Source organism: Rhinolophus sinicus, linkage group LG03 (assembly GCF_036562045.2).
Source record: "Rhinolophus sinicus isolate RSC01 linkage group LG03, ASM3656204v1, whole genome shotgun sequence".
Classification (NCBI taxonomy): domain Eukaryota; kingdom Metazoa; phylum Chordata; class Mammalia; order Chiroptera; family Rhinolophidae; genus Rhinolophus; species Rhinolophus sinicus.
This window is the reverse complement of record NC_133753.1, coordinates 127,853,015-127,876,101: the sequence shown is the minus strand read 5'-3', so window position 1 is coordinate 127,876,101 and position 23,087 is coordinate 127,853,015. Positions and strand designations below refer to the sequence as shown.

Here is a 23,087-nt window from a genome sequence, read left to right as displayed (position 1 = left end):
AGTGTGCTGAGATCTGCAAAACCCTGCCTGAAGAATGGGTAGCTAGAGAACCAAAGTAATTCCGCTTATGATCACCATGCCACTCCTGAAACAAAGGGCCAATTCTCCAGTCTGCTCAGAATCAGCCTCTTCAGGGTTTGTGATCTGGTTGCCCTTGCCTAGGGAAACCTTATTTGTTGGGGCTCAGACTCCATGAAACTGAAGCACAATCATACCCCAGCTGCCCAAATCACACCAGCATCTCAGGCCTAAACTTAAGTAGTTGTTTGTGTTCCTGGAGGTTTGCTAGAGTTGCCTCTTTTTCCTCCAGAAAGAACGTGATGGCTCCTTGGTTGGTAATAAATGCAAAAGGTTGCCTACAAGCAGTAAATCGGCTTCAAGTTCCACATTGACCAAACTTCAGTTTACTGCCCCCTGGTGGATGGCCCACAGTTCCAGCAGGCTCTTTCTGAATACTGAGGTCTAAATATTTTCCTCTTGTTGATTCATAGTGTCAACTCAAAACGTGAATATCAGCTATTCTCCATGGCAGTTCCTGGTGAGTTTGAATCTCTCAGTGACCTGAATGCACTTAGTGAGTGGTATTTCCCTGCTCTGAGGCTATTTGTCTTTGTTCCATTTCTAACCATGTTTAGAGATCTTGACTTCAGTCCCTGGCAGAGCACTTCCTACTAATTTCTCAAGTTTCTGGGAGAGCTGGTCTCTACTTGTGGGCTCAAGGCCTGCTTAATTCCAGTCCCACAGTTACAGCAAAGTCCCTGGGTGTTTGTTCTTGTCCAGTGAGTTAATGGTAAAGCATTGAAAGAGCCCAAGCATGGCTCCTAAGAACAATTCCGATTTCCTCAGTAAATGGGTGTCCATTGAGCCTAAGTTAAAAATCAATTTTCAGCCTGTTTGTTCACAAGGGACTTTTTTAAGACTTCTCTGTTGATTCTTAGCCATTAATCTCAAACCAACCAACGTTATGCTACAGAACACACACTGATGGCATCGGATCTACCCCTACCAGAGGACTGTTCCCTAGCAAGCCAGATGCAGCAGCCATCTTCCCTCTTAGGGAACTGTAGCTATCACACAGACAACCTTAACTTTATCTCACTGGAGAGCTTTGTCTTTAAAAGCAATCCTTAACCAGTTGGAGTCTGGCCAAGAATCAGTGACAGAGAGTGATCTGGCTTATACATAATATAAGGAAATTGTCCTCTTCTCCTCTCCCCACTTTCTTACCTCCAGTTTCTCCTGCAGCAATTCACCACTTATCCCCATGACCTTAAATTCTAGCCATTGGATACCCTCTCTTATTTTACTGTTTTCTTATTGATGTCGCATGGCTTACTCATCCAGAGACTTTATCTTCTAGAAGATAAGAAACTGAGTCCTTTCAGTCAGCTCTTGTCTTGATACTTGTGGCTAATCTACCATCTAATAACATGCTGCTGAATCTAAGTTCTACCTAGACCTTGTGTGTATTGATACTAATCAGTTCTTCCTATTTTTGTTCTAGTTTTAAAACTATATGGCTTACCCATAAATCTCGCTCTAACCTCTGCATCTGTATTTCCCTATTATAGATACATTCTATAGACAGATATGTGCATAATAGAAGAAACATTCCCATATATCCATATTTTGTAAATATGCATAATACCACATTATGCAATTTCTTCAATTGAAATAACCATGCAGTCCAAATTTCATAATACTTATTTCTATATAATTCCCCCCAAAAAAATAGATGGTCCTAGTGAAGGTGCACTTTTAACTTAGTTCTCATGTACTGATTTGAAGCCAAAATCCTATATGTAGCCCAGATATATCTGACTCCCACTAGGACCAGCCTTTGTGTAGCATTACATTCACTGAAACAGCAGGCTGGCCACAGAAGGTCTGAAATATTATATACATCTTAATTGTGAATTGCCTTTATGGGTAATGTGGAGAATTTATACAAAATTTCACAGAAATTCTTCCTAAAAATTATTTTTGGACATCTCTCTTTCACCCCAGTTCTCCCTATCATGGATGTTGCCTCTTACTCTCTCCATGCGTACTTCTGCCATGTTTCTCTACCTCCTACTCTGTCCAGCATAGCTTACACATCTAGAGTTACCAACATGTGACTCTCCATACCATCTGCAGTCCCGATGGAACAGAGTTTGTGTTCTGCTCAGAATGCCTTTCTCATAATAAATAGCTCTCACGGGAATTACGTTGAATAAAAATACAACTTCTCCACCTTGTTAAACTTTCAATTTATAAAGTGTAAAATCATCCACCCAACCACTGAAGTTATTCTACACATAGAAATAATTTTCAATCACTTTCTCTGAATGTCTTATTTTAAGCTACAAAATCAATTTAAGATGGCCCTAGATGGGGGTGGGAAATCATAACAAATAGTTGGCAACAGACGTACTCTATATTGGAAATATGAATGAATGGAAAGCTATTTTAGATGAACAGACAACATTGCAATATGATAATTACATCTTGCTTAGAATATGTGTTTGTGTGTGCACACGTGTGTATTTTACCAATCTAGAGATACTCTTACTGTTTTGATATCCACATTTCTATTTGTTCACTTACATCTTCACATTTGGGAACGCTTATGCCTGGTGCTATATTCCTGACTCTACAAGATTGCATGGCCCTTTGGGTCAATTTTCAGAGAACAATGCATCTTGTCAGACTAGGTCTGAGACTAAGGTCTGAGAAGAATACTAAGGACTTTGATGAGTTATCATTAAAACTGAACTGTGCTGAGAAGTTATAAATCTTCAGATTCCCTCAGGCTTAGATGAGACTGATTACTAGAAGGATCATCAAAGTCACCACGCTGTCCTGAGCCCTAAAAATTACATTAAAAAGGGCATCATCCACCAAAAATGTAAACAAGGGTAACACGAATTCCAGGCATATGAAGTTCAGGCACTAATCGTCTCAGATAAATGATAAACAAATGATGAGTTACATGTAAATCAACAATGTTGTCAAAACATTGCCCTTTTAATCCCAGATAAATGATGAAGTTTATAAAAGGAGATTTCTGAGGGTCGTGGAAGATTGTTTAAACATACATGGAGAGTGGTTTAAGTGCTAATCCATTGCCATTTATGTAAACTGCATTTCTATCATCAGTCTTGGCTGCATAAAATTGCCTCATCATTTTATAAATCCATAGACCTAGTTGAAACTAGTCCCTGCTGAAAACAAATTTTTCACATTAAGCTTGAAAGTTTTAAACTCCCTTCTACATACACAGTGACACAGTCTTGAAAACCTCGGCTCAAGACATGACGAAGTTGAAAGCACTTCACAACTTTTATGGGGTGTCACCCTCTATCCAACTCTAAAAGATCTAACGATACAGAAATGCTTCCCCATCAAGATGCTTCACAAGATACTTTATAAATGAATCTGGATTCTACTGATGATGTTACACATCTGCTTTACTTTACCAGTGAAGAACACAAACATGTTGATGGTTTCAGACCAAACCCTTTTTGTAAGCAAGAAGGAAATGCAGAATGTTCATCTAATTGCTAAGAGGAAATCCATATGTGTTATTTGCTTCCCATGAAAGGACAGGTCCTCTTGCTATTTAATTGATGAAATGCTGTACACAAAACTGACAGTGATTAATACCATCCTAAGATACCATTTTAAAAGCTGTAAGTGTAATGCTCTGGAATATGTTCTTTGACATTTACATTGCTATTTGTTAGGTATAAATTCTAGTTCTTGCCTTAAGCATTTATATTGGGGAGGGGGGAATTTTAAGTAATTTCAAATGGCAATGTCTTCCTAGGGAGCCAATGTTTAAAAAGCCAGGAACCGATCCCTGATTTCCTTATAAAAACAAACAAACAAACATTAGGCTACAGATTCATCTAGAACATTTATCAAGCATCCCGAGGATATTTTATGTGATTTCCCCTTGATGTGTGTCTTCCCACATCGAGGCTGGATGGGCACAGAATGCCCCGAATTCAAAGGGCACGTAGTGAAGTGAATGGATTTTTAGCAGGCTCTTCCGTGCATGGTCCTCTCCCCACATACACACACAGGGCTCATCTGGGATGTCTGTACTCCAGTGATCCTAAGGACAATACACAACGGCTCTCACATTTCCTTATTTGATGCAGTCTCGAAGGAGGTAAGGTTCAAGCCTGGGTTTTCTTTTGTAATCTCCAGCATAGAGAAGGATATGAAGGGCTTGATTTTTCTTCAAAGGATTCACAGTTCATTATCCTTAAGCTTTCCACAGTCCTGTGACCTCTCAGACCCCCTTCCCGCACTAGTGGATAACTGCCATCCTGAATCACTTATATCTAACGGAGATAAGAGGCTCTTTTGCATCTGCCTTAGACATTATTCCTGATACCACAAGCATTCAGACACCAGAAATTTGCAAAAATAAGCCATACAGAACATTTCCAACACACCCTAGTGCCTGAGTTCCTTAATAAGGGGACACCGTCATTTCCTGCTCTATACTTCCCGCTCTATACTTCCCGTACCTCATTGAGAGATGAAAGGAGGCATCACAAGTGCAAATATTTTTAGAAGCCAAGTAGGTAAGCATAATGAGAGAAGAAAACAACACAGGCACAATGTTAAAGATTCGTAATGCTACCTTTGAAAAGCAAAATTGCAAGTAGGATGAGGTGACAATTAACGCTGGCCTCAGTGACTGGGGTTCGTGGAGCCTGTGGCAAACATGCATCTAAAAGGTTGGAGGTTATTAAGCTCCATCCAGTTGTTTTACAGGCAAAACTAAAAGCCCAGTATGGCCAGACCTTACGGTTTCCAAAGGAGCTGGAAATCAAGATTTTTATGTGAATTCTCCCAATTTTTTTAAGTTTTTAAGTGATGACAACCAAATTAACCAAAAGGAAAAACAAACAAACAAAAACAGTCATTTGGTGGAGTATAAATGTGCAAGGCAAATAAAATCTCATCTGTGGACCAGATCAGCTCCAAAAGCTGAAAATTTGCACCTCTAGTCTTGACAATGCTCGGAAAAATGTTTTCTGATATTAGTCCAAGCATAAGATTCACTACACCTTAAACAAAGATTCTGATGCTACGAACGCTTCCAAAAGCTGACTCTGGAATTCTGCTATCCTGCTGTGCACTGGTGTCTCGTCAGAGCCAGATTCTGTAAAAACCTAATTGAAGGTAAGTCTCTTGTCGTCTATCATTTATCTTGAACACCGGAGGATGGAATTCATGATAACCAATATAAATACCAGTAACCAACTGCAGATTAATTCAACTTTTGTCCACCTCGTCTCTTCAACTATCCAGAAGTTCTTCAAGACAGAAAACAGATCATAAGATGAAAGACACTTGGGTTTGGTGATAATAAAAATCAGAAATGGCAGTGAAAGCCGAGTAAGCATTTTCAAAATTGGAGAAACAGACAGATTAGTTTAGGGACAATGAAAGCAGTGATATGGTGGCAATTTAAGCAATTGGCCAACTACATAGTGTTGGATGGAATTCCAGTGCTTTCATGGGCCACCAACCAACAGAAACTTCCTCTTGTTCTTGATGTCAGGTATATAGGATTGTTTATGATCCACAGCATGTTTGTGTTTCCTGCCATGTCCCGCTTTACTTCCCCGCGGTCCCTAATGCTGACATACACACACACACACCCTCATCCCACACACATTCTGAGTTCAGGGACTGAGCGATCAGCATTCCAAAAGCCAACAGATGTCTTCTGTGCCAGTTTCAGCCTCTATTCTGAAGATGCTGACCAGGGGAAAAAATAAAATCCTTCATCCAAAACCCTCTCCTTGCTAATGGGAGGGCCAGCTGTCTTGTGCCAGCCCCTTTATGGTTTGTCTTTGACAGATCAGTATCAAACCAAATAACTATAGGCCAACCAATTGAAAAAAAAAAAAAAGTGGAGACCAAGAAATGCATGCCTGTTGCTGAAAACTTAAGCAGGCATGTGGGTAATATGAGTATGACAAGCTGGCAGCCCACAGTCTTTTTGAAGTGAAGAGCAAACAAGTTGAGGATTTTTATAATGCAGGCTTTGTCCAGTAATTCAGCCAGAAGCCTTACCAATACAGCTGCTTCCAAAAACTAAAACACATGGGGCCGAAAGCGTTGCAACTTAAAGCAAACAAGATTCGCAGCCAGGACCAGTATTCTCAACAGCTGAAGAATAGACACGCTCTGCCACTAAAAATAAAGTAGTGGCTAGATTTTGAATGTCTCCCAGACAGACCAAAAGTAAATGATGATGGACAATTATAAACTGTGAAAAGGACAACTAAAAGAGACTATGAGCAATGTTTGAAGTAACAGCTACAGAAAGCTCTCTTGGTGTGGAATGTAAAGGTCAGAGGGCATCTGGGAAACAGAGACAACAGTTATGAAAATAATGCTTAAAGTAAAAGAATAAAGATACCATCATTATCTTCTTGATAAATATGTAGTACCAATTACCCTTACTCTCAGGAAATATTTTATATATCTCACAATTTAGCAAAGATAAATGGATTTGCATAGTATAGCGTAAGAATGTACAATTCTAAAGTCTGCATTCCAAAGATAGGTTACCAATCTTAGTGGGGGTTTTTTATTGCTGCCTCCAATATTTGTTTATGTCCCCAGAACCTTTTTAAGGGGCTACATCCTCTAATGGCATATCAGCCTTCGGCCCAGTTGAATTTGAGCCTTTGGTGGCACAAGCAACATAAGAGGCCCTATAATTTCCATTGAAGAGAAAATGTTCCTGTCATAAGATTAGACCAGAAGTACCAGAGGTCCCCAAAAAAAAGGTATACAAGTGGGCACTTTGATCAATGTTGCTCAAGTAGGCGTTCGCTGTAACCAGAAGTGTCTGGACCCTGATGGTAACCATTGAGCACCTCTTGTAATTGCAGAAGTCAAACGTGACTTGTATTCCTCTTTTGTTATCAGTGTATATTGAGTGTTACAATTTTAATACAGTTTTCCTTTCTTAAAATGTATATACATTTTTCTGGCACCCTCTGTATTACCAATTCATAAATCAGTAAATTCTCAAATATTATGTTGTGACTGGCAAAAGCCCAAAATACTAGGACATAAAAGTGCTCGAGTTCCTCCTGCAGAATGGGTCAGTGATGTCTCTCGTCAAAAGGGGATACTCTTGGGCTTTCAACAGGTGGCCCGAAAAAGCTTTAAATCTACTGGGCAACTAAGTGATATGCACTAAGGGGTAGGTGGATTAGGAGAGCGTGAAAGGCTTTTTCAGCCAGAAGTGCATTCTTCTGGGGGTGTAATTTGTGTTCATTCGATAGATTCCCTGTTACAGTAATTATTATGAATTATAGATAAGCACTCTGTGTGTAATGTTCTGCTCTCCATTTCCTACAAATCAAATTACCTAGGGTTATATTGGATTGTGGACATATTTAGAAAATCCTTTTATGGTTGTTTAAGTTTCCTTCTGCCAAGAGGCTCCAATCTCTCCTTTGACCAGATGCCCCAAAGAGCCTGCCTTATGAAGGACTACGCACTGTGGAGGGAGGCTGTGCAGGGTGGGGCTGCCCAGGCCTTGGAGTCTCCATCCGGACCAACATGGGGCTGATGTAGCCATCCTGACTGGGAAACAGTTGAAGCACCATAAACCTGGGCACATGGCTGGGTTCAGGAATTACTTGAATGTCCACCCTGGTTATTATCCTAAGGAGGCTGCCAACAGAGACAGCGTCTGCTAAGACAAGCTTCTAAAATGGACCCTAGACATTCCCAGCTGTCTTCCTCAGATGCTTGATAAGGGGTACCATGGGCCATACCTGCCATTGTAGGTGAAGGCGGGAGATGGACCCACAGATTAGGTTAGATCTGCGCACTGTTCCTATTATGAAGTAATCCCCAACTATTTAACTCCTTGATCAGCTTATCAAATCTGACTCTGGGTTACCTTTACAGCCCTTTAGATCATAATGATGAGCTGTGTGTATGTGTGAAGGTCAGAAGCCTGCCAGTAACCTGTAAAGTCTTCAAATAGAAGGAATTGCAAAGACCAGAGCTACAGAGGGAAGAAAACACCACCACCAAAAAAACAACAACAACCTCGTAAGCTAAAGCTATTGCCTGCCATTTCTATAAGATCCCGTGCTTCAAACATAGATGCCCTCATCAAAACTTATGTCCCATCCCTGAGGACTATTTTATAGGTCAGAGCAAGTTGTCACATGAAATAAATTTCACCATGACATTAATGACTGGCAAAGATACTCTATAATAAAAATAGCTAACATTTATTGAACACCTACTGTGTGCCAGGAACTGCACTGTATGCTGTATATGTGTTACTTCATGTAATCTTCTCAGCAAACTAATGAGGTTAATAGCTGACAGATATGAAAATTTAGGCATAGGGACTGAATGCCAGTTTCTTAAATTTGCTCTGAAGATGTAGATTCAAATCCAGATGGTGTGGCTCTAGAACCAGAACACTTAACCACCTTCCTACAGCAGTTCATACTTTATAGTGTAAAAACGTGCATTATCTGAGTCATATTCTAAATATTATTGTTATCTTGGGCCAGTAACTCTCAGATGCCCCCCATCCCTCATCTGCAAAACTGAGGGATTGAACTGCCCCAGTGGTTTTCAAGATTTGATCAAGCTCCCTTTGGGCCTAATTGAGGTAAAAGTAGAAGATGGGGGTAGCAAGGCTCTGTTTCCTCATCTAATTTCAACTCCAGTATTTCTGCTTCTGTCTTTTTATTGGTTAGATTTAGGTATGAAATTTCTTGTTCAGGAAGGTTCTGAATCCTTAAACATTTTGAAACCCACTAATCTAGACCAGAGCTCATAAACTGCTGACCAGTGGTTCAAATGCAGCCTGAAGATTTTGTTTGTTTGTTTGACTCCAGAGATTTTTGTTTTATTTTGCTTTAGAACTAACTTGCAGTACACACCAAAATCTAAAATTCAGGGTATTTTACAGAAAATGGAACCTCTCTTGAAAAAGTTGCTTTATAAACATTGGGCAGGTCTTCTGCCCAGAAACCGTTGTGTGACTAGCCTTCTGGACGGCATGTGCATTCTGAAATTCACTATAGCTCCCACTCAACCCACTGCATTCAACACTCTACTTCCCTGACCCCTGGAGACATTTGAGTTCTCAGTCCCTAGTCTAGGTTATTTTTAAAGGGACAGGGCTTTTTATTATGTATATTCAATATTCCTCAGTGCTTCCTACTTCTAACCACCTCATCCCCACCCTCATCTCAGCACGCGCGCGTGCACGCACACACATACACACACATAGGTTCAATGCATAATAGATGTTCAATAATTGCTTTTATATTGATAAATGGCCTTCTAAACTACTCAGTGATATTTAAATTTTACCAAAGGATCTTGAGCCCCCATTGCTTAGCCCAAAGGAATACCTATCTAATGGTGTGTTTCATCATGCTGTGATGTCAGGCAAGCCCAGAAGAAATTTGGGAATTGAGGGATTCTGTTAGTAAAGCAATTTATTGCCAATAAATATAGACTTTCTCTGGTTACCTTAATGAGAGCTTATTATAAAGATATCCAAGGGCAAAAACAAGTATTGTGGAACACCCTTAGAAATGAGCATATTTGGGAACAAGAAAAATCCAACATGGTTCCAGTGACCACTGAACTTATTGGCCCTTTAGTAGCAGGACTGTTTTGATCTCTTGCCTTTATGGTGGTCACTCAGCTTCTTTCTGACTGCATCTATTCCTCCCACTGGTGTCAATTAACCACCTTACCCTCTACTGTCTGTCATTTCTGTTTCAGTTTCTGCTTACTTATAAATTCTGTTTACTTACACCATCAGTTTATTCATCTCTCTTGCCGCCACAAGTCCTCTTCTTGTGGTTCATTTTCAGCTTATACTCCCTCCCAAAACCAACTAATTGACTCCCTCCCAGATGCCCTAGTTCAAATTCCTGAGCTAGAACATCTGACCCAACTAATCACCATTTTGCCTGTTTGGGCAGTTTTTCATGCCAAACCATCTCATAGGACACTGGCCAGCCTAGGGATTGGTTAGGGGTAGGACCACCCTGGTCCAGTGAGACAGGTCTGTAAGAAGGGAACTCATGGCCACCCAGGGCAGCTCCCACAGCCCACTTGTGGGTAAGACACTTACCCTTAGAAGGAAGCTATTGGTGTGACAGGCACTATAATGGACTTGTCCAACGGGATCTTTAGACTTCAAATCATGCTCGTGTCTCTATCTTTGAGGATGGTTTCCTTCTGAAACACAAACGAAAGTGAAGATGATATTACTGTAACATTCCTGTTCATGTGGACCTTTACACAGGAGCCAGTGGAGGACTTCTGTGGCTCTTACATGCTCTGTGATGACAACTTACTCTAACCAGGTAAGGCATAGTTCCTCAAAGCGTGGATCTCAATTGTTTTGGAGGCATCTCAACCAACTCTTTTACACATTTTTATCTAGACTTAAGTTCCAGTGAATTATACTGACCTCTGAAACTCTTTATCAAGTCCATTCCGATGGTTTCAAATAACCAGCTGTATGCTAAGGAATGTGAGCGGTGTAAGATCTTTCTTCTGAACTCTATGTTTATCTGACCCATCTCCACCTAAATGTCTCATAGTTATTCTGTGTTTCTTCAGGATTCCTCACATTCATCATGCCCAAACTAGTTTTGCCTACCTTGCTCCCGATAAACCTGCTCTTCTTCAGCCATCCGTTTGCTCAAATAATAAATTAGGGTATCACACTTCATTTTTACCTCTCCCAGGTTCATATCCAATCAATAGTTATTATTTCTGTTGAATATTACTTCCCAAATATCTCTTACTTATGTCTCTAATGTTCCACTTCCACTACCAGAGTAAACTCATTTTAATTTTCAGAGGCTAATGCTCTCTGTAGCCTTTAGTCTTTGGTATAACAGAGCTATTCCCACTGACTAGAGTTCTGTCTTCCCATCCATTACCCCCATCCAAACCCTAAACTCCTTTTGTCTGGCTAATCCTGCTCATTCTTCAAGTATCAAGTTGGTGTCACTTCCTCCTGGAAGCCCTGCCTTACTTACCAATTCTGGGGCAAGTACCCTCCTATGTCTCTCAGTGCTGTCACCTATTCCTTACCCTATAATGTTTGTGATTGCCTATTTGCTCCTCTGTAACCTCCACTAAACTATTTGCTCTCTGAATCAGGACCATGTCTGTCTCGTTTAAACCTGTAGTCCCAGTGCCCAATACAGTAACTGACACATAGCAGTTGTTAAGGAATAAATGCCCTACTCTATAAGACCTATATGCCTTTAATATAATTTTCCTTAAAACTAACCGAGAGAATAAGGTTGTGATTTTGATAAAGTTTCAAAGACGGTTGGAAACAGGCAAAGACATGCACAATCCCAGACACAAAACAGAATGAATAACATATAAAAAAAAAATGCAAAACTCAAATGAAGATGCAAATCACACATAGTCATGTAAATCACTAAGATAAGCTGAATACAAATTCTGTACCTAAATACATTTCCCAGACCATATTTCTAAGGACAGTAGCACACCATACCCCTGAGAATTACAGAATGCCTTTTTTCCATTGTTCATACACTAATTCATATTTCTGAAACTCAGATATTCAGATAACAAATAACGAAGTGTTGGGAGGAAAGTTACAAATCATAGTCATATGTCACAGTCCACGCAAATGGCAGCCAAATTTCCCTATATAAATTGCAGAATTCTCTTATGATTTCACAAGACGTATTGAAAAGAAAACCAGTAAAAATTTCATTTTTTACTCAGCTAATATAGTATATGGGTAAAGGATTCATGTTTAAACTGTTACAGATGAGTGAGTTTTTCCAGAAAGGCAATTTTAACAAAGCATAATACCACTGAGATATTAAAACTGAATTTAATTTTTTTTAAATTAGGTTAACACCCTCACAGCAAATCATGCTAATATCATATGCTTTAAATAATGCTGCATTAATAATGCTAAGTAATAAATTACTTAGCTAGCAACAAGAAAACAGATTTCAAAAGAAGGCAACATAAAAATGGAGCTGGTCAACAGAAACATAGGAACAAAATACCTTTTAATGACTAAAAACTATAAGCTAATAATAAAGTTTTTATGTAGGTATAAGTAACCCTTTTGTGTTTTATGGTTTTTTATTTATTTATTTATTTTTGGTATGGCTATTGCTGCTAATTATTAGTAAGTCTAAAGTTACCCCTTTAAGAGTGAGACAATAGTGAGCAATCCATATTTTTCAGGTCAAACTGTTACAGTTCATTGCTGAGAATGACTACAACATTGAAGGCAAAAATTGTGTTTGTTTTCAAAGTGACAATTAATTATTGCTAATTCTCATTATCCTTCCAACATTTTTATCTAAGAGAACCCAGAGTGAAATACTGATGAGGGATAACCTCAAAGAGAATATGTGAGAAGCCAAAATCTTCAGCCTGAGGCTTCTGAAAAGAAGTGGATGAACATAACAGTTTTGCCTTGGGCCAATTAAGGGGTAATTATTTGTAGATAAGCAAGATTTAAGACTTTTTTTCATCCTTAGCCCTACATCCCAAGGTCAAATACTGGCCCCAAACACTCCCTTTCGTACCCTCTGTAAGACAAATCCTTCGGTAGCTTCTTGAATGCCACATGTTTTCTGATCATTCCAAGATGGGAGTTTTGTTACTTCCATGTTGTTTTGCCCCATCTCAAGTTCAAAACAGTAAAATGTATTTTGTAGCATCCAATGTAGAAACTCTAAATGTTCCCAGAAAAAAAGAAAAAAAATGAAACTTGTTCTGGTAAGGCCATTTGGGGATTATAAGTTGGCATTTTTTGGCTGAAGTCAGATATAAATGAGCATCCATTCGTAGCAATCCTTACTAATATTATCTGTGTTTGTATTGTTATGCTTATAAATGATTTTGGAATCCATGCTAGTCTTAAAAAAACAAAAAGAGATCAAAGATCTTTTTTTTACTGTTTTTTTTCTAACTCAAGGAAGCAAAATTCCAAAAGTAACTTATTTTCATAGAATATATGAGGGGCATGAAAAAAAAATCCAAGTATAAGTCCTTGTGAAATATATTTGTGATCAGTGGAATTAGACCTCTTCCTGATGTCCTAGTCACTATCAAAACGGATATACGATTTCTGTGCCTGTTAGGTGCCTCTTTAAAGCCTTCCATAGTTGGCTTGTCCTTGTGCAGCTCAGTCATTTAAAAAACACTTTAAAAGCTAGCCATGAGAATTACAAATCATTTTTCAAAGGTATGTACAGCTCTGCAAATTACATGGAGTTTACAGGTGCAGTCTTATTCTGTGTCACCTAGAGATGAAAGAGTTATCAAGGACGCCGATGCTCATTCCTGCATCGATGAAATCCTCATGAATTCAAAAGTTGTGGCAATAATCTCCTTCGTGGAAATAGATCTACGAAGTTACCAAGCAGGAGGCATCTGATTCCGTCCTAAATGAAGAGGCCTTGCTTGTAAAATAGTGTGAGGGCACCAACAGCAGTGGGCAGCAGGAGCAGAAAATAGGGGCAGTGGTCCTCAGGTGACCTGCTGGACCCCGGAGGATGAACTGGGGCAGACACTTTCTCACACATTGGCTCACTTAAAGCTCGTAGGAACCTCATAGAATAGTGTTCTTTCTCTATAAAGTGGAGGAAGGTAAAATACAAAAAGTTTAAGTGACTTGCCCAAGAGTACCAAGCTCACAAATGTCATAACAAGATTTCCATCAAAAAGGAACTAAGAAGGAAGAGACACTTGCCCTCAATGCTTCAAGCGCATGCACACGGACGTGGACACACACACACACACACACACACACCAACACAGAAACTTATGAAATCAACACAAAATCTGGGGTCAAAGCCTAATGATTAGCTTATTCTTCCTGTCTGTGTTTTTTAGCATACGTGCTGTTCTAGTCCGATACTGCCATTCTTCCTTTTCTGTTCAAGGCTTTCCAATATGTTGATGTGAACCCGATTTTCTCTTTAGTTATTCCCGTGAGCTGACCCTGGCAGTGGACACTAGACTTAGATTTGTTGCTCATTCTCTTTAACCCCCCATTCCTTCAGTTCTCCCTTTCCCTTGCAAGCACCACTGCCCATGCTTTTGCCCGTGCTGATACAGCTAAGCACTGTTAATGAAAACCCAGGAATCCAGCTGACCTGGTCTAATAAATTCTATATTGTCACACTGTCTTGCTTACTGCAAAGCAACATAACTACTACTCCCTGACCACAGATGGCTCTGAGATCAATATCTCAGGTCTTGACTCGCTCATCCTCTTTCTAATGACATATTTTGTGCTGTCTAAAAAAATAGCTCTTCTTGGTCATCTGCCAAGATCTAAAACTAATTATGACAAAACTGCACCCAGAATCCACTCCCTCAAACTCTTGCCCTATTTCAATTTGCCTACTATGATCAAGGGGCACCATTACCCATCTGGGCACCCAGCATTATAACTGTGGGGTCCTCTTCAGTCCCTCTTCAGCCCCTTCTCTCTCACCTGTCGCCAAGGTCCAGCACCAGTTTGTCCTTTCTAATTTGGGACCCATGTGTTCATACCTTCACTCTTTATTCCCACAGCTAAACCATGACCACCATCATTCATACTAGAAGCCAAAAAACAAAAGTCTCTGTTTCCAGATTCTCCTGATCCCTTCTACTCATCACACAGACACAACTGCTATTTCCTCATACCTAAAATCCTCAGCATGATTGGAAGATCTTTAATTGTCTGGCCCTACTTACTTCTCCAGCCTGAACTCATGCCACTTGCCCTCTCATTCACTGTCCTGCTTCTTCCTGTCATCTTCCCTAACATGACCTGCTCTTTCTACTTGAGAGCCCTTGAATATTCTGTCACTTTTCGTGGAATGTTTATTCCACCACACTAGCCAATACCTGATCAGCAGCTTCCTCCAGCCTCCATTCTAATTAGGTTCTCTTATCGAACCCTTACTTTTCTTTCATCTCCCTTATCATGGTCTGTAAGTATCTATTTATTCCTGAATGAATGAACACACCCAGTTGTTTCTCCAAGTAAAGGGAAGAGCATTTGCAAAAGATCAGAAAAGGATGGTGGCCTATTTCTGATAAAAAGGAATCCACTATAATTGAGACAGAGAGATTGAGAGGTAGCATGGCACTAAATAAGGGTGAAGAGGCAGATGAGGCTATATTGTCGAGTAACTCTGTTGTAAGTCCATGGTAAGAAGCTTAGATAGTAACCTAGTAATAATGGAAAGACAGTAAAGAATTTTACACAGAAGAGTAATACATACGATCAGACTTGCATTTGTAGATCACTTTAGGTAAAAGGTAAAAAATGAAAATGAACTGGAGGGGTAAGAGTGATTACATAAAGACAAATTTGGAGGTTCTTGCAGGTGGTTTGGACTAGGAACATGGCTATGAGGGTGGGGAAGAATAGATAACTGAAGCATTCCTGCAGTGAAATCTATAGGCTTTGCCCACTGCTTGGAAGTAGGAGTGAGGACGTGGGAGTGTCAAGAATGAGTCACAGATTTCTTTCTTAAGCCAGTGGAGGGATGGTCATGCCCCTCACTGAGAGAGGCAGTACGGAAGAGAAGCAGAGGGGAGTATATTGATGATTTTCATTTTAAATAGATTGTATTTAGGAGTCTTCTAGAGAAGCCAAGTAATATATCAGTGGGCAATTGGATCTACTCTACTGGGTTGTATATTGCAAATTGGGGAATATTCAACATATTAAAAATGTTCAAAGTTGTGATATGGCCTAGGGATGTAGAAAGGGTGTACGTAAAATGAGAAGAGATTACCTAGGGTATTCTCGTCACTTGTGTTGCCCCAAAACAATCTTTCTTCCAAGCCTTATACCTTCAAAACATTGAAAACCTTATTCAAAACTCACATTTTCCACAAAGGCTTCCCAGGTTCACCTTGCCTTTATCCTATCATTCTAATAACACTCATTACCCTTGAAAAAAGTTATCATTGGCTACATATATGTTTATGGGACTCTCCTCATACCAATATTATGTTGTAAGCTCCTAGAAGACAATCTTCTTGTTTCTTCTTTCATTAAATGTTTACACTATTCAATTGATAGTGTTGACAAGCTAACTCTGTACCTGCTAGTAATATATGCCTATTTGGGCTTTGAAAATTTTGAGTTTTGTATTGTCCCAGAGCAATTTTAGTAATTTATGTACTTTTTTTTTTTTTTTGGTCAAGTTATATATGTAACTAAAGAAGACATAATCATATGTTTTAGTCAAAATAGAGGGTTGGCATTATAACTAACCAACATATTGACCAAAGAAGAACATTAAAGCAAACATGCTATTGGAACACAATGCCAGCCAACAACTTCCAATATTATTTTCAATTCCATTCCAGTGACATGGGTAGGTGCGTTGAAGTGTCATACACAGCCTTGTTTCTGATCCTACATAATTTAGCCTACACAGAGAGTCCCCCAATATTTTCAGGCTTCCTAAGGAATTGACAGCTGTCTAAAAGCATTAGTGACACAGTGATGTTGAGCACCCTCATTAGGTAGAGGGTGTGCCCTCTAGAGCATACCACTGGAACACATCACTAGAGCAGTGCCTACTGGTGGCTTGGCAGAGAGACAGCTTAAGCTGCTGATAGCAGTTCACCAGGCTAGTCTTCCGCTGAAGCCATTAAGTTCCAGTTCATTTTCTTAGACTTCCCCTTAGCTGGGTGGTTGGAGATGGCAAAAGGAAGGATGGGTACCTGTAAAAGTTTTTGATCAGATTTCCACATCCTCCAACATCAAGTCAATTAATGACCTTTTCTTTCTGAATGGCACATAGCAGGTTTTCAAAAAATATTTGTTGAATGAGTCAAAGAGTGAAATCAACACGAACTGAGTACATAAAGATGTGCTGCCCAACACCATGTGTTTGGGCCTTTTTTAACGACACCAGGATAATTTTTCATCAGTATGCTAAATAAAACTGACATTCAAAGAAGTTGGTTAGCCTGATCAAGTCTCACAGCTAGTAAATAACAAAGCAATAACTTAAACACAAATCAAGAATTTTCTTCCACGTGAGGTTTTCCCTATTGACAAGATGAGGTTATTGCTCTAACCATTAGAAAAATATACTGATTAAGAGAACGTCAGTGGTTGAAAGGGTGAAAGGCTCTCACACTTCATCTTGGAGCTACTCAGCATGGATCAGTGGGTCTGAACGTGGACGCAGATCATGTGAGAGTCTTTGGCAACCCACATTACACTACGGGCATAATTTCTCTAAGCTCCTCCCTCTGTATAAAGACGATGTTCTATATAAATGTATATATGAAGCTAAGCAGTGAATAGCTGATAGCTACGGAATAAAACTGTACAGTCAGCCCAGATCACTGAACCAGATTTTCAATTTTCCATCTGTTTCAGGTGAGTTGCATCCTACAGATTTGGGATCAACCTTATGCGTGTGCACAGTAAGCAATTTCATATCCTAGACTGGTTTTAATTCAAGGGGATTGTCCTAAAAATATCTTCCCCTATCAGGAGTTCTACTTTTAGTGTTTCATGCCCAGGTATTCTTTCAAAATAAAATGTCTCCCTAGACGAATTATTACATTAAATTTCTAACCAATTTCAATGGGTTTCTCAAGTCACTTCCTATGAGTGATAAGAGGGACATAGTAGCGTCCACCACATGGATTACGGCGCCTTGGTTAAGAATACAGGATAGTTAGGCTCGTATCCAAATGTCACTCTCTACTGCCCATTAGAGCTATGGATTTTGTAGGTTACTTTAGCTCTGTGAGCCTCCATTTTCTCACTTGTACAATTTGCAAAAATACTAACCTTATATTCTTGTAAATATTAAATAGTGATAATTATCATTTTCTTACAATGTATAGCTAAATCTATTTAAAATTCCCCTTATGCACAGTGAAAAATAGAACCCATTTCATAATAATTGATGCATTTATTTTAGGGAAGAAAAATCTATAAAAGTAGGAATTGCTCACATAAAAAGATAAAGAAAAAGACAAACATGCCTTCGTGTCAGCAAACAAGTTGTAATTTTTATGTGTGTGCTGTGATGATAATGAGTATTACAATAATTACAATACAGTGGTCTGTATTCTGAATTAATAGTATAGGATTTTACACACATAATTATTTTAATGATATGAACATTCTTATACTAAAAGGTTGCTGAAAAAGTCAAAATGCTAGTCTTTCAGAATGTAGAAACTTTTAAAGTCTTTGAGACCAGACTTTTCGCCCACTGTATTACTTTCCTAGGGCTTCCGTAACAAATTCACACAAACTGGATAAATTAAAACAACAGAAATTTATTCTCTCACTGTTCTGGAGTCCAGGAGTCCAGAGTCAAGACTTTGGCAGGTCTACACCCCTTGTGGAGGCACTAGGGGAGAATCCTTTGTTGCCTCTTCCAGCTTCTGGTAGCATTCCTTGTGGCTGAATACCAATCTCTGCCTCCATTTTCACATGGTCTTCTCCTCCGTGTGTCTGTGTCTTCTCTTCAGTCTCTTATGAGGACACTTGTCACTGAATTTAGAGCCAACCCAGATAATCTAGGATGATCTCATTTTAAGAGTCGTAATTACATCTGCAAAGGTGCTTTTTCTAAATAAGTTCACATTTCTGGGTTCTAGGAATTAGGACATGGACATACCTCTTTAGGGACCATCATTCAACCCAGTGCACCAATAACATATTGTAGTCTCATAATTTTAAAAATTATAAATTATCAAAAGTAGCAGCTCTTACCTGTTAAGTCTATATCCATTCTTTCACCTGTTTAATACGGACCAAGTGCCCTCTACATGTGGACAGTGTTAGGCAATGGATAAACTACGGTGAGTCAAGCAGCCATTGCCTGGGCTGCCTCAATGGAAGTTATAGACTAGTCTGAGAGACAGTCAATACAAACTGAATATATACTTACACACAGTTGTGGCCACGAATGTGGGGAAAATACGGTACTTTACAAAGGATAAATCTAAATAAGAGTATCCAGGGAAAGCTGCACCTAATGGAAGATTTAAGCTAAGCCTTTGGAACATGAAGGACCCAGGCACGCAAAGAATTAGGGAGCAGAGGGCCTCACAGAAGGAACAACACAGGCATATGCATTGAAGTGGTAAACAGTGAGGCAGTTTCCAGGAACTGAAACAGATGACAGTGTTGGAGAGTGAGTGAATGAGGACAGGGACAAGGGCAAGAAATGTGTTCAGAGGGGTAGACAGGGACCAGAGCGTGTGTAGCTTTGTGGGTAATGGTAAGAAAACCATTTTTATTCTTCTTAGAGAAACAGGAAAGTTTTGAAGACATTTTAAAGTAAAAAGTTGGATTTTTAAAGATAGCTCTACTTGCCAGCTTTAGAACCAGTGCAGTAGTCCAGACTAGAGGCAGTGGTGGCTTGGACAAGGGCGGTAGCAGGGGATGAGAGAAGGAGATAGAGCGGAGGAGACATTTAGAAAGTGAAATACACACAACTTGGTGAAAAATGTGATATGGTGATAAGGAAGAAGACTGTATGAATTCTAGGTATCTGGCTTGTATGACTGTATGAATGTTTCAAGCAGATAGTGAAATGGGAAAAGCTGAAAAAAGCATAGAATAGGGAGTAATGAGTCATTTAATTAGCAAACAGTACACACATATATTAGTGTGATGGTCAATTTTATGTGTCATAGCTAGATCGTGGTGCCCAGATATTTGGTCAGTACCAGTCCAGTAGACTTAGAAGAAAGCAGATTATCCTCCATAATGTAAGTGAGCATCATCTAGTCAGCTGAAGTCTTAAGAGAAAAAAACTGAGATCTCTGAGGAAGAGAGAATTCTGCCTGCAGACTCCACCTGCAACATCATTTTTTCCCTGAGTCTCCAGCCTGCTGAACTGCCAGGCAAAGAGTGGACTAGCCAGCCTCCACAATCACGTGAACCAATTTCTTAGATAGCCAGATAGATAGATGATAGGTAGGTAGGTAGATAGACAGACAGACAGATAAGATAAGATAAGATATTCTATATATCTTTATATATATTGTTTCTCTGGAGAACCCTGAAAAATACACTCAATGATATAATTCTGTAAAACAAAATATATTTGCATATGTGCATATAAACAATACTTGTAGAACTATAACCCAAATGTTAGCCTTTTGGAAGCTTTATGACTGGGGTAGCTGTGAGACATCCGAATGAGGATGTCAGGTGGGGAACTGGATATGCAATTCAGGAACTCAGAAGACAGGTCTGAGTTGGGGCTACATAGTTCTGATTTGTCAGCATATGAATAGATTTTAAACCCATGGGAATGTATCAGAAATTTCTACAAATTGTTCTAATTGTTTAGTATATCTCATTTTATTTAAAGCTTAAAGCTTACAGCAACTCTATAAAATAGGCATTATAATCCCCAGTTTACAGATGTAGAATTGAGACTCAGAAATTAATTAATTTGCCTGAATTCACACAGGTAAAATACAAACCTGGGAATGACTGAATCCAAAGCTTATGCTCTTAATCAATGTGATATTGTTTTGTTTTCTTTAATTTCAGATTATTTTATCAGGAGTTTTAAACCTTTTTAACTTTGTAAATAAAAGACTTGACAAATAGTTAAGTACAACAGCAAAGCTTTTTTGGAAATTAATTTATTAACACATACAAATAACCTAAATTATTTTAATGCCATTTGACATAATAGCTCCACTCCTAAAATCCACTTTAAACAAGTAGAGGGGAAGATAAAGATGCTTTACAAAGGAATGGTTATTACCAGATTACTAATAATCTTGGAAACCTGGAATAACCCAAATATCCAAAAGCATGTGAATAGTTAATAATTATGTATTCACCTAGTGTTTATTAGGTAGTCATTGAAAAATCGTATGTTCAAAAATATTTTAAAACATTAGAAAATGCTTTAAATACATTAGTTGAAAAAATACACACATACACTTAATAATAATGTAATGTAAAAAATGTATATGTGCATATAAAGAGGTTTTGTAGAAAATATACCAAATATTAAGAGTGCTTAAAATGTTGTAGGATTGTGGTTAGTGTTTATATTCTTTTTCATATTTTAAGTACTTTGCAGATTTTTCTACAATTAATATATATTACTTTGTACTCAGAAAAAAGATCCTTTGTTTTATTTTTAATGAACACTGAATTTCAAAATGCAGGAGCAAAAACTGTAAAATGTCTATTCTCTAACAAACTAAGCCATTTAATATATTAGCTCCAGCTATAGCATGCATTTATATTTTTATTAAAAAATTTAATGAGTTTAAAAATACTGATCTAGAGAATTTTAAGAATTAATGTTTATATTGTGCTTTGAGATCACTGGATAAAAGGTGCTACACAAATGTAATGTATTATTATTAAGTGTTATTAAAGTAAACTAAAGGCAAAGCATGTAATAAAAATTTCCCTGTGGCAAAAATCTGAGGTCCTTATATGGTTCCATAGTGCTTAGATCACATTTAACTGTGAAAGTACGAATATTAACATGAACATGTTTTTGCTGTGGTCTGGAATCAGCAATGGATATGTACTGTGTAGCATTCCATTTTTAATTACATATCATATTTTATAGTAGATATTGAAATTATAGACCACAAAATTTTGTATCAACAGGTGCCAAAATTAGAAAAATGAAAATATTTTTTATTTCATAGAACTCACACAGCTAAAGTTTCATTTTGTAAAAGTAATATTAAGGACATATTGATGGAAACGGAATTTTAAAATCTCAAACCACCATCAAACCTTCAAGGTGTAGAATCATATTTTCAGTCAGTTCCTAATTATTCACATTAGAAGTGAACAATAGAGAGCATCTGTCACTCAGGTTCTCAGATCTCCAGACATACGCTAATCAGAGATTAGTTAGTGAATTGCAAGTGAGGAGAAAAAGTAGGGTATCCACAGAAAGTATATCTAAATAATAGAGAAGATCAGGGAGGAAGAGGGGAGAAGATAGCCCGGTTAAAGATGGAAAGGGAATTTAGAATTTATGATGGGGGATGTTCAGTAACAGCTTCAGGGTAGCAAGAGAGCTGGAGAATTTAGGAAGGACTTTTTAGAAACCTAATCAAAGGATTCCCTTTACTGTGCTGTGAAGGAGAGAGGTAGACATTGGAATTCATTTTTAATTGTGTTTGTTGGCTGAACACTTTTCTTTGAATATGATTCTCTGTGGAAATTTTGCTACCTGGGGCTCCAAGATTCATTTGAGTTACAAAGGAATATAATTGACTGAAAATTAAAAAAATGAGTTATAAGTGTAACCACTCAAGTCAAATGTATATATTACATATCCTTTCCCTTTTGTTATACAAGTCAAAGGAAAATAGTCCCCTGTTTTAAGAGCTTAATTCTAATATCAGTTTCTAAAACCATATTTGCCAAATTGAATTATTAAAATTAGTCAGCCTTTGAAAAATATGGATGAGCTTAGTCATCCATTTTTCACATCATGTGAACTATCTTTTAAGATGTAAAAAACCTTCAATAATGCATATTTTCTTTGATGTTTTTCAGTTGCCTAAACTGAAGTTAACATTTTTTTAAAAATTAATAAAACAATGTAAATTATATATAAACCAGAAGACAATTTCAAAAAATAACAAATTAAATGTCTTAAAACTTGATGAGGTTAAGAGGGGCGTTCTACACTTTAATATGTATTAGAATCATCTGGACAGTTTATTTCAAATGTGGATTCCAGGATTTAGTGCAGTTGTGAAGATTCTGATTCAGAGGGTCTGACGTGAAACCCAGTCATCTGGCCAAGTGAGTCAGAATCAGGAGAATCTAAAATCACAGTTTGAGAAACACTGAGTTAAGGTTTGATTTCAAATAATTGGAAAAAGTTTGGGGTATACAAAGATATATGTGATGTTTTTCAGCAATATTTTACATATAAATATCCTAAAAGATTATTAATTGCAAGCTGGTTCAAAATTCACATACGTGATTTCAGAACCACATAAAATTTCCATGCAACTTTAATCAGCTCATTCTTAAACTTGGC

At 38.2% G+C, this 23,087-nt stretch overlaps 1 long non-coding RNA gene across 2 annotated transcripts in view; it reads right to left on the bottom strand.

Moving 5' to 3' along the window:
* Positions 1-18,548, bottom strand: part of LOC141570400 (uncharacterized) — a 43,917-nt gene extending 25,369 nt beyond the window's left edge. For both annotated transcript variants that reach the window (XR_012494403.1, XR_012494404.1), the window contains exons 1-2: positions 18,376-18,548; positions 10,154-10,260 (exon numbers count right to left, since the gene is read on the bottom strand). This is a non-coding gene — a long non-coding RNA (uncharacterized LOC141570400). The remainder of the gene's footprint in view (positions 1-10,153; positions 10,261-18,375) is intronic.
* Positions 18,549-23,087: the final 4,539 nt, after the last annotated feature.